This window comes from Gekko japonicus, unplaced genomic scaffold, assembly GCF_001447785.1.
Source record: "Gekko japonicus isolate JY-2015 unplaced genomic scaffold, Gekko_japonicus_V1.1 scaffold77, whole genome shotgun sequence".
Classification (NCBI taxonomy): domain Eukaryota; kingdom Metazoa; phylum Chordata; class Lepidosauria; order Squamata; family Gekkonidae; genus Gekko; species Gekko japonicus.
In genome coordinates this window covers 367,970-380,608 of record NW_015161405.1, presented here as the reverse complement: position 1 = coordinate 380,608, position 12,639 = coordinate 367,970, and positions in this window count along the sequence as shown.

Here is a 12,639-nt window from a genome sequence, read left to right as displayed (position 1 = left end):
GGAGAGTGATTTCAGCAAGAATGCGGCTTTTATTCTTCAGCTTCGTTACTTCTCCAACACGATACAACAATCGCCAGCCAGAACCCATCCAAAGTATATACACTGGCTTCTCCGTATTTAAACAATCCCGGCTAATGTAGCCACACCCACTGTACAAATAACAACCTATGAGGTTGGAGATATAAAGGCCAATCACAAGCGATCCCACTTTGTCAGGTGTTTCGACGACACTGCCTGGGCTAGGGCTCCTATAGGTTACATTAGGATCCTAGCCCAGACTCGAAGCTTAACATTACATCTCTATTAGGCAATTCGCATAACAGTCCATGCATTCAAGTCCATCTGAATACATAACAGTTTCCACGCGGTTGCTTCAGCAGCAACGAGTCTCCTGAGCTGGAAACAGAGCCGTTCGTGTCTTCCTGGCTGTGGGGATTCCTCCAGAGAGGAGCCGCCACCGCCGTTCACATGGACCGAGGAAGGGCCTGGCAGTAAAAGAGAGACGGATCTAAACAGACCCGGCGGCGGGGGAGCGGGAGGAGGGATTCAGCCCACCAGCCACCTCGGAAAGCAGTTTACAATTAGCCTTTTAAAAATGGCTGCTTTCAAACTGTCAGCTGGGACAGAGGAGGGCTTTTAACTGCGAGCCAGTTAAACTAAACTAAACTTTAAAGATAAGACAGGGTGTTTTGCACATGAGCGAAGATCGCCATTCTGTGGATGGCTGCCTATGCGCATGTCCAAACTGAGTAAAAAAACCAAACAAACCGCCGATGCCTGCTGTGTGTGGACGGGCATACAGCGATGGGCTCCGCTGTGAGGGAGGTAAGTGTGATCGCGTTTCAGCTGGCATAAACTGCAACGGTTCCAACCAGAACAGTTTATGCCGGCTGAAACGCCCCGTCTGAACGCACCCTAAGTGTCACCTAATTTTTTTTTACTGCCTTCTGCTGATTGGTTGATGTTATGCATTTTGATTTTTGTCTTAGATTATTTTGTAGTCTCCATTGCATTTGTAAGTTTGTTTGGAACCCAGGACCATGTGAGTTATGAGGGGGCAAGACATAAAAAATATATATTTTAAACAAAATGAATAAAGTAAAAGCTGTTCATATTTCTTTCTTCCCATTTCATGAAATCTATTGTGATTAAGAGCAAGCTTGCTCAAAAGTGAGTTGCTGTCGGCCCTTTGTCTTTGGGACCATGATGTGCTGTCTATCACAAGCAAGGAGAGGATCTCCCATGTTCTTTGGGAACAGGTCCTCAGGAGGCTGAGAAGTCACTTTGCTCCCATCTTTCCCATGAGAGAAATGGGCCTTGCTCCATCTAACCAACAGCATACAGAAATCTTCTGGATGTCAAGTTTGTTTAGACGACTTTGCTTATAAAATCCTTCACTGTTAAGAAGATCTGATTCTTTCTTTCGCGGAATTGAGATATATTCTGTCACATAAAACTGCAAACATTACAAAAATACATTTTAAAAAATGTTCATGTTTTTTTAAATCTTTCTCCAGACGGCTGTTATAATGGATTTGGTTATAATGGATTCTGCATTTAAATCCTTCAGAGTGTTTAGCTTCCTTACAACCATCTGGCTCTCTTAACCAATATCCACTACTAGCTCAAAATTAAATAAAAAGAGCACTTACAATCCACTTTCTCCTGATATCCATTTATTAATGTATACAATTGGATTACAAGGCTCAAAATAGATCTGGCTTGGAAAAAACCCAAGAACTGGCCTACCTCTTGAAATCACCTAGTAAAATGGATTGCTTTTGTCCTTTTTATTTTATTGTTTTGAACTGTGATGAAGTTCTTTGTTCTCTGAAGGCTTTATCATTATTCTCATCGGAGCCATGTGGAAAAGTCATTGTCACCATCTACACTGCACAGACTGAGGGTCACTGACATACCCAGAACCATCCAGGACACCCACAGCTGAAATGAGACTTGAACTAACTTGCAGTTCTGAGGGTTGCACCACTTTTTCCACGTGGCAGGCATGGGGTGTGATGGAGGAAAGTCATGCCATTAAACACTCAGTGGACATATACTACAAGTCATCACCGGCAGCTTATGGCTCCCCCAGTGTATCTTCACAGTTTCCCCCTCTGTTTATACATGAATATCTTCCCTGGAGAGCCAGTTTGGTGTAGTGGTTAAGTGTGTGGACTCTAATCTGGGAGAACTGGGTTTGATTCCCCACTCCTCCACTTGCACCTGCTGATGTGACCTTGGATCAGTCACAAGCTCTGGCACAGCTGTCCTTGAAAAAGAGCAGTTTGTGTCAGAGTTCTCTCAGCCCCACCCACCTCACAGGGTGTCTGTTGTGGGGAGGGGAAGGGATGGGAGTTTGTAAGCCGCTCTGAGACTCCAAGTGAAGGGCGGGGTATAAATCCAATCTCTTCTTCTTCTTCTTATCTTCAATTGTTAGGGCATTCACTGAGCAGGATGTGGTGGACATATTTAAATATATATAATGCCAAATTGACTTAGTTCAGGATTTGAACCAGTGCACTATTTATTTATTTATTTCATTTTTACCCCCTCTTCCTCTCCAATATGGACTCAAAACAACCTACATTGTTCTCTCCTCCATTTCATCTTCACAACAACCCCATGAGGTAGTGAGGCTGAGAGTGTGAGATTGGCCCAAGGTCACACAACAAACTTCCATGGCAGAGTGGCAATTTGAACCCAGGTATCCCAGATCTGAGTCTGACATTGTAACCACTACACCATGCTAGTTCTCCACCCATACACTGGCTACTATTTGAGTACCAGATCCACTTCAAGGCTATGGTGTTGACTTTTAAAACCCTATGTGGCCTGGGACCAGCATACCTTTGGGACCATCTCTCTCCATATATGCCCCAGAGAGCCTTGAGCTCCACAGAAGAACTTCTGCTGGTAGTCCCTGGCCTGAAAGACGTCCACTTAGCTTAAATCAGGGCCAAGGCCTTCTCTCTCCTTGCTCCCGTCTGGTGGAACACACTCCCAATTGAGATCAGGGCTCTACAGGACTTGCTATAATTCTGCAGGGCCTGCAGAACAGAGCTGTTCTGCCAGGCCTTTGGTTCAGGTGGCAGATGTTCCACCTACAGATGCCTACTATCCTGCTAACAACTAAAAGGAAGTATATTGGGCTGCTCTGGAGTAATGTTATGTTTCTTAGCTGCCATCCCATTTTATTTAACTGGTTTTAAATTATATATTCACTGTATTTTATTTCTGTTGTAAGCCCATCATGGGATAGGGCGGGATGTAAGTGTGATAAATAAATAAATAAAATAGAATATATAGTATCAAGGAATATCAGTGATTTAAGCAGATCTCATTTCCTGCAGGAGCATGTCGGAGCAATGCTCCAGCAGTAAGGAGGCCAGGGGGTGGGCACAGGCAGCAAGCCCTGCCCCCTGCTCCCAGAAGCCCCCCCACCTTTCCCGTCCACTGGCTGACCCAGTGGAGCGCTGCCACGAGCTCCGCCTTGGCCTCCTGTGCCTCCTCCTGCGCCTCCTTGGCCTGCGAGCACCTCCTATGAAGCCTGTGAGGAGCTCTACCTCGGCCTCCTCCTGCACCTCTCCCCCTGCTGGGCCAGACGTGTTGGTCTCCCCTCGCCAAAAGCCCTGCTCTGTTGCAACTAAGGGGACGTCTTGGCACCCCTGGGCTTGGCCTGCTCCGGCGGGGCTGGAATTGGCTGCTCTGACTTCCAGGACTCCCCCTGCTGCTGCACCAAGAGGAGGTGGCAAGGTCAGCATGCACGTCAAGCCCCTTCGTGCGTGGGCGGCCATGTGCTGGTGCAGCCACCATGGAGTGATGAAGCCCAGCTGGGAGTTGACCTGCATTATAGGTTGAGGGCAGCCTGGCTGAAGGCTGCCCGGGACTGGGTGCCGCACCTTGTCGAGAGGATGGGAGGGGGCTTTTCTCATTAATTCATCTGCAGCACTGAAAGGGTTAAAGAGAACGAGAAGGGGCGGGAAAAAGGAAAAGGTCTTTTTGGCGGGGGGTTCAGATCCGTGACAGCTGGCAAAAGCCTTGTAGCTGGATCTTGCAAAGATTTGCTCAGAAGTAAGTCATAATGGGGGGGGGAGCTTTTCTATCTTGGAAGAAAGAAAAGCTGCCACTGTATTATTGAGGGGTGGGGCTGGGTTTTAAATAGTTTTAAAGCCCTATGTGCTTCTGCTTTAATTTGTTCGCTGCCTTGCTGAGTCTCGTGGGGGGAAAGAGACTGGATCTGAATTTTTCCAGTGAGCTTCATAGCAGAGTGTGGGTTTGAATGCAGGCCTCCCAACTCCTAGTTCAGTACTCGGATCTCACTTGCCCTGGCTCACTTTGTTAACAGTGTAAGGAGTGGAGGCAAACAAGTGTTGCCTCCCCCTGAAGCGTGTTTGGGAGCGGGGCTGTATTTTGAGTGCAAAAGGGTTGTAGGCAGGTCTTAGTTAATCTGGAGTGATCAGTCTTGTGTTTGTGAGGATTCCTTGTGATCTGGGGGAGGAAGAGTACAGGACCTGGAGTCCTGGGAAATGGGCTGCTCTGGATATTAGATGCATACTGAGGGATCTGTGGGCTTTCTTCTGACTTCATTATAAGAAGGCTAAGGTTATCGTCCCTTCTTGGATGATAATGCAATAGGACTGGATATAGGAATTCTGATTTCCTGTTAAGGATTCTTTCCTGGTGATGCAGCTTGTGAAGAAAATGGTTTGGAAACAGGGATGCATGAAAACAGTGATGTAGATGAATATTGATACAGGTGGTCATCAGCTGTGTTGGTCAGAAGCAGTAGAAAAAATTTAGAGTCCAGGGGCACCTTTAATATGGGTGTGGTGGCTGGATTTTTCTTTGGAGATGTGAAAGACTGCTGGGATTCTTTTTTCTGGAGCAGAGGTCTGTCAGTGGCTATTAGCCACAAGTCTGGGGCAAGGGATGCTCTGTATTCTTGGTGCTGGGGGGGGGCAACAGTGGGAGGGCTTCTAGGGTCCTGGGCCCACTGGTGAGTGAACTGGGGGAGGGGTTCTCCCTGACCCCTTGGCTGCCTCAGAGGTAACTGAACTAAAGCTGAATATGTGGCCAGTTCCTCCTGATGCAGAGTGGCCATTCACAATTATTCTCAGGGGTATTTCACATGTCTCCCAGCCATTGGGAAGCTGGGGCCTGTTTTTTACAGAGCAAACTGCATTTTAAAAAAAATGTAAAATGTATAATGGAAATACTCCCCCTTTGAAAAAAGTGAACAAATTGTCTAAATATAATGGTTCTCTTCTTGCTAGTTAAAAGATATATTTTGCTATAATTTATTGGTATGAATTTATATTGTAAAGGCTGCTCAGTGTACCCTTCTTTGCAGGCACCTTTTGTGAGATGTGCAACATGATTGTTATTGCATCTTCCTTGTGTATTTGCTCAACAGTCCTGAAAAATAGGTTCTTTTCAACCATCTCTCTGCACAACTTAATTCTCTCTCTCTGCCATCTGCATGAACAACATTTTTTTTGGGGGGGGGACATGCAGATCAGAGGCCTTTTAAAATTTCCTTTTGCCCTGTGTGCAGCCCAGAGAGAATACTGGCATGAAATGTGCACTCTGCACATGTTCATGCTCTTCATTTTGTTACCTAAAATGGTGTGGTACAGTTTCCCTCCCTCATCTTTAATGACACCCAACTAAGGCAGATCATGTCTCACCTGATCTTACTATAGGACTATCCTTGCTATAGTCTGCCTTGATGTGTTTATGGTAGATGGCAAACATGGGCAGCATTGTGTACATGGCTGCTGGTGTGATGTCTGTTTGGGATTATACCATTTCTGGTCTTAATGTGGGTGAAGGTGCAATAGAATGCATGCTCCTCAAGACTGCTATAAACATTGCCCTTTTAATTAATATCTCTCCTAGGCGTGTTGCTGCCAGAATAATCTTTTGATTGTTTTCCTGATTTATTGCAGAAAAAGCAAAAGCATACTAACTTGATCTGTATTTTCATGCTTGTTGTAGGGTAGCTTCCCCGCAAGAGCAAAGGAAACCTAAAGTGTCTTTAATCAAAGTGTAAAGCTGGCTCGCCAGCTCTGAGTTGGGAAATACCTGGAGATTTTGGGGGTGGAGCCTGAGTGGTGGATGTTGCCTTTGGACACACTTCCGGTGATGTCAGGGGGTGTGGAATATGCAAATGACTTATGCTAATGAGTTATGCTAATGAGCTCCTGCACTTCTTTTTTTTACGAAATGAGCCCTGAATTTAAGTCTGAGTCATATCATATCCACACAACATAACTTCCACAAGGATCTTCATTTTCCTTGTGCCACTGGAATAAGCTTGGATCATGTGGCCATTCCTTTACATTCATAGCTAAGCCAAATAGTTTCTCAGCCATGAAGTTTAACATCCAAGCAGCATGTGTGATGTGTAATCATGTGTGAATTGCTTCAATTTCATTACAGACTGAATTCTCAGTGCCATTTTGTTTATTAAATCAACGTTAACCATGGTTTTCCATGCAGTTTGGATACCCATCAGGTCGTTTAGAAAAATAAGCCCCTAGAGACTCAGAGGTCAAATTAAAGATTTTTTTAAAATGGTGGGTAGATCCAGTTCAAGGGATGTGGAATGGTATAGTTTAGTCCAATGCTTGTCAGGTCTCGAAAGCTAAGCAGGGTCAGTACATGGATGGGAGACCATCAAGGAAAATTTAGTAGAAGGAAGCAATGGCAAACCACCTCTCCTTCTACTTGCCATTAAAACTCTCTGGGGTCACCATAAGTAGGTTGCAACTTGATGGCACTTTTTACACACACACACACACACACACACACACACAGAGAGAGAGAGAGAGAGAGAGAGAGAGAGAGAGAGAGAGAGAGATCCCATTTGCCTTTCCACTAGTGAAAAAAGGAAGTCCCCTTTGACCCCTGAAAATGCTGTGTTGGGAATAAAGGGACTTGCATGACAAAAGCCATGTGGGAAGGGCTGTAGTAAGGAGGGGAACTGGGGAAATTGCACAAAAAATCTGGCTGGATCTGGCCCAATGACAAAATGGCACCAAGTCAATGGGAAATAAGTGCTGGTATCAGTTTTGTTTTGTAACCAGAGAAGCAAGCAATCTTTTCAAATATTGGTTGGAATTAGAGCTATTGTTGATGTTTCAGGACTCTGAAGATTGCTTTGGAACATTTTTTGCTTTAATATGCCTGGAAACCTCATTTTTAAAGAATGGCTTGGCAGTGCTCGCTTTGGTGATCTTTAGTGCATAGTAATTAAAATCAGAACATAGTCTTTTGCATTACTAAGGAAATTATTCTTGGCATTCAAATTACTTCCACCTATTCCATACTGAATATCTTCAAATGATTAGTTCCAACTCCTTCTCTTGTAATTTAAGTAAATGACTCCATATCTCTTAATCCTGTTAAAGAAAGAATGGCGATTATTTTGTTAAAGAGCTGGTTGGAAAAATGATCTAAAGCTTGCGCTGAATCATTAAACAAAGCTCGTAATTGAATTATGCAGCAACACTTGGAAGGAATGCATATTTTTGCCAGTTCTTTCAGCAGAACTGCAGCTCTGAAAGATATTTGTTACCCAGTTTGGTGTCATGGTTAAGAGTGGCGAACTCTAATCTGGAGAACTGGGTTTGATTCCCCACTCCTTCATATGCAGCAAGATGGATATGTATATATGCACATTGATGATAAATTGACACCATGGGATTCCATTTTGTTTTTGCTGTAACCAGGGCTTTTTTTGTAGAAAAAGCCCAGCAGGAACTCATTAGCATAATAGGCCACACCCAACAGCAGAAACTCATTAGCATATTAGGCCACACCCCTGACAGCACAGCTCATTAGCACATTAGGCCGCACCCCCATGTTACCAGAAGTGTGGTTATCCAGCCACACCCACCTTTTGCTTGTTATTCTCTTTACCTTGTTTGTTGTCAAAACCCAGGGCTTTTTTGTAGCAGGACCTCCTTTGCATGTTAGGCCACACACCCCTAATGTAGCCAATCCTAATGAGTTTCTGCTGTTGGGTGTGGCTTATTATGCTAATGAGTTCCTGCTGGGCGTGGCCAACTTGGGAGCCAGCCGGAACTCCGTTCCTGTGCGTTCCTGCCCAAAAATAGCCCTGGCTGTAACAGACAAAAATGGCAATCCCTCTGAATTTTATCTGAAAATTTCCTAAAGAAATAAGTGTTTACATGTTCTGTCACACTTTGGACCTATTTTCTTTTATCAGGGGCTTCCATCTTTGGCCTTCCTATGGTGAAGGGGAGCCTGGAGTTGCTACACAAAGCCTTATCATGGACTCAATGACTCCACCAGAGGTAGATTGCTGGCAAGTGGAATTGATGTCAATGGATGAAAAACATGTTGACATTATGATGTCTGACTGCAGAGAAAGTGAAAGACCCTTACCTGAGCTCAACCAGGGCAGAGGGGCGAAGTGGGCCTCCTGGACCCTGGAGATAAGGCACAGTAAAAAGGGGGAAGCTCTTCTTCCCCAAGCCCTAGAGAAAAATTTGGGCATGAAGGACAGTAGGAGCAGTCCATGGTTCTCTGGGAACCATAGCTACGACAAACAAGTCCGCCTTAATAGGAATCCTGTAGTTAAGCAATACAGGGTGTTCCATTAATCAAGAAAGCAGAACAGTGAAATGGAACGATGTATCACCTGTAATGAAGTAAGCTATGAGACTCTTGTGAGTAGGAGCTTGTCCTCCCAGCAGACTCCATCCAGTAGCTGGGGCTGTGCCCTCTGAGGTAAAGGGGAGGGATACACTTTGTAGGTCATACTTGTATGCAGCAGAACAGAAAATGACTCTGAGCATTTCATTCTTCTTTGGTGCATCGGTATGTTGGAATTTCTATGCATTTTCATAGTGGCCATAATTGTAAGACTTAGGCTGGTTTTTAAAATGCAAAAATAAAATTAAAAAGTTAAACTGCTCTGCATCCAAATATTTAAAATTTCTGTTCCTTCTATTGATAATGTTAAGGTTGTTTCAATGTATAGCCTCTACTCAAACTCTACTTTTCATGGTCCTTATATTTCTCTATGATATGTACATTATTTTTAAAGGCATTTAAATGCCTTCTCAGTTTATTTATTTTATTTATTTCAATTTCTATCCCGCCTTGCCTGACAAGCAGGCTCAAGGCGACGTTCAATAATAATTTACAATAAAAACAGATAAAATTCAACAATAAAACATAAAGTGCAATTTACATACAAGCAATAAATTGCAGATGGCGATAGTTGTAGTTGGCCCCATATGACTATCCCAAGAAAGTGCCAGTAATAGATGTTCAGTAGCTTGTTCAGTGGAGGTTCTTAATCGAAGGCCTGGTGGAAGAGCTCCGTTTTACAGGCCGTGAGGAACTGTAAGAGGTCCCGCGGGGCCCTGATGTCCTCCGGGAGCTCGTTCCACCAGTGTGGAGCCGCCACTGAGAAGGTCCTGGATCTGGTAATAGCCAGTCTGGAATCCTTGGGGCCAGGGACAGTCCCTGACCTTGTTTGTTGTCCTGACCCCAGTGCTCTCTGGGGAACGTATGGGGAAAGGCGGGCCCTCAGGTAGGCAGGTCCCCGGCCATATAGGGCTTTAAAGGTCAAAACCAGCACCTTGAATCGAATCCGGTATGCTATTGGCAGCCAGTGCAGCTCCCTCAGCACAGGCCGGATGTGCTCTCGAATAGAGAGGCTCATCAACAGCCTGGCTGCTGCATTCTGCACTAGCTGCAGCTTCCGGGTTTGAGACAAGGGCAGCCCCATGTAGAGAGTGTTGCAGTAGTCCAATCTTGAGGTGACCTAAGCATGGATCACTATTGCTAGGTCATTGCGTTCGAGGAAGGGAACCAACTGCCTAATCAGCCATAGATGGTAAAAGGCTGCCTTGGCAGTGGCTGCTACCTGGGCCTCCATTGTTAAGGCGGCATCCAGGAGCACTCCCAGACTCCTGACCCTCATGCTGCTATCACAGCACAACTCAGCAAGTCAACTGGGAAGAAGAAGAGTTGGATTTATACCCCACCCTTCACTTGAAATCTCAGAGCAGCTTCCAATCTCCTTCCCTTCCTCTCCCCACAACAGACACCCTGTGAGGTAGGTGGGGCTGAGAGAGCTCTGAGAGAACTGCTCTTGAGAGAACAGCTCTGAGAGAACTGTGACTGACCCAAGGTCACCCAGCTGGCAGCATGTGGAGGAATGGAGAATCAAACCCAGTTCTCCTTATCAGAGTCCATCGCTCTTAACCACTACACCAAACTGGCTCTTTGTAAGTGGGAGGAGTGAAAAGGATCGCTGAAATGGCTTGCATCTATTTCAGCCTATTTCAGTGGCGGTGTAACTCAGAGAGTGAACTGGGAAGGCATTTATGTGCCTTCCCAGTTGGAAGCAATTTCAATGATCCCTTTCACTCCCCCCCCCCGCAAGCCATTTCAACAATCCCTTTCTCTCCCCCCACCCCCGCTTCCATGTGTGGGGGGGAGCCTATCAGGCTGAAATAGATTGCAAAATGTTCCCTTTAAACAGTTTTTGCAAGATCTTTACCCTCTTCCATTCTGTTGGCTTCAGGGAGCCACTGCCAGTAGAAAGGAGGGCGGGAAGATCCACGAACCTCATGAAACAAACTGGTTCATCTTGGTTCGTGCCCATTCCTACGGAAGGCAGTCAACAGCTTAAAAATATAATACAAATCAATTTTAAAAACAGTTTGGCATTGTCGTTTTGCCATCAAGTCACAGCTGACTTATGGAGACTCCCAGAGGGTTTTCAAGGCAAGAGACATTCAGAGGTAGTTTGCCATTGCCTGCCTCTGCATCACGACCCTGGTATTCCTTGGAGGAAGCCAGGGCTGACCCTACCTAGCTGGCTGACCTTACTTAGCTTCTGAAATATGATGAGATCAGGTTAGCCTGGGCTGTTAAAAGCAGTATGTATGTATGATACCAACAGTTTAAGATTTGGTTTGTGATATTTGTTGGAGGATTAAATTAGTTGTATCAAAGATGGTATTATTTTGTTTTACATAACTGAGTAATGCCTTTCTCAGTATTCAAAATAAGCTTTGATTCAGTGTTGAGTGATGACATTAAATCCCTTCTTTCTACCTGATGTTGTCAAATGAACATTGTCACTATGTTAGGAATGTTGAATGCTCAGACATTTTGGATGGCTGTGCATTGGTCTCCTAACTTTCAGTGAAAAGAGTGGAGAAACGTTTCCACAGATCTTAAGACTGAGGTTCCTCCAAGTTGATATTGTTTATTGCTTTTACACAAGTGATACCAATTTTATTGAAGGCCCAACAAATAAAATCATGAAAGGCATATTTTCTTCTCTCTGGTTTTATACAAAGTAATACAAGTAACTAAGAAAGCACAGTTTGGTATGATTTCTCTTTACCACAGTAAGCAAATTGAAATGGGAAAGGGAGTAGATGAAGAGGAAAAGGCAGGGGCCAAATGGAAGGGGTGTGGTCAATGGAAAAAGGGGCCGTACCAAAGTGGAAAGGGCAGGCTGGGGAAGGGAGGTAAGATGCCCCCCCACCAACCATCTAAACCTAACAGCTGACAGGTGGACCACCTGTCAGCTGTTTGATTTAAATAGCCAGCAGCTCCAGTATAGTGAATGCACTCAAATAAAAGCCAAATAAAATCAGCTTTTCTTTGGGACCACCCTAGATTAGAGAGTCTGATTCGGCTGAATAAATACCCAAACAAATAAGGCATTTGTCGGGTATTTATTTGGTTTGACTTAGCTGAATGCCCATCCCTAAAGGGACCTGGTTATACTCCTTCACCCAGGGCCCACACAATCCTGAACCCAGCCCTGAACTGTGAATGTTATTCATATGTTGACCTTGTTGACAATTAAACAGTGCTCAGATTGTGAAGGAAAATATAAGAGAGGCCTTAATGAAACCCCCAAGCTCTATTTTAGACCTTATAAGCCACAAACCCTGCTCTGTTCCTACAGGCTTGCCAATTATTCATATATTTCTGTGATCCTTGTGAACTAGGGTGATGAGGGCCTCTGTACAACAGTTAGGTATATGTCTTACACCCTCTTCATCTGACTACAGATGGTCCCAAGAACAGCCACCTCCTACTCCTGCTTAGTAGCTCTGAAATTGGTGCTGTTTTTCCCTGTTACACAAAGAAGCGCCTCCCCTCCAATCCTGTAGCAAGAGCTCTTTCACTTCTCACTATGACTGTGAGAAATGAAACTCTCCTACCATGCTGGGTCCCCCCTACAGAGTCTGTCCCGGAAAAGGAGTGTGTCCGAGATACAGGGGGATGGCACAGGATGGCAGTGCTGCATAACAGATTGTTCCTTTCTTTCGTCCAGCTCCTCTTAGCCGGTGAAATCCTCACATCACAAATCTTTGCCTTATTGTGATGAAATAACACCGACAGGGATATCATTTTATTCAGGGATGGCACCTGCAGTCCTGCCTGCCAACCTCAAGGCAAGATTTTTTTCCTCAGGAGTTTGTTCATTGCTTTTATTCTCCATTCTGGATCCTCACAAAGCCAAAACGGCAACTCAGCCTCAGTATTTTTCTTCTTGGCAGAAGTTCTGCCCCTTCCATCATCAGCCGAACCCTATAGCCTGAGTGACAGAATCTAGTCCTCCTCTGT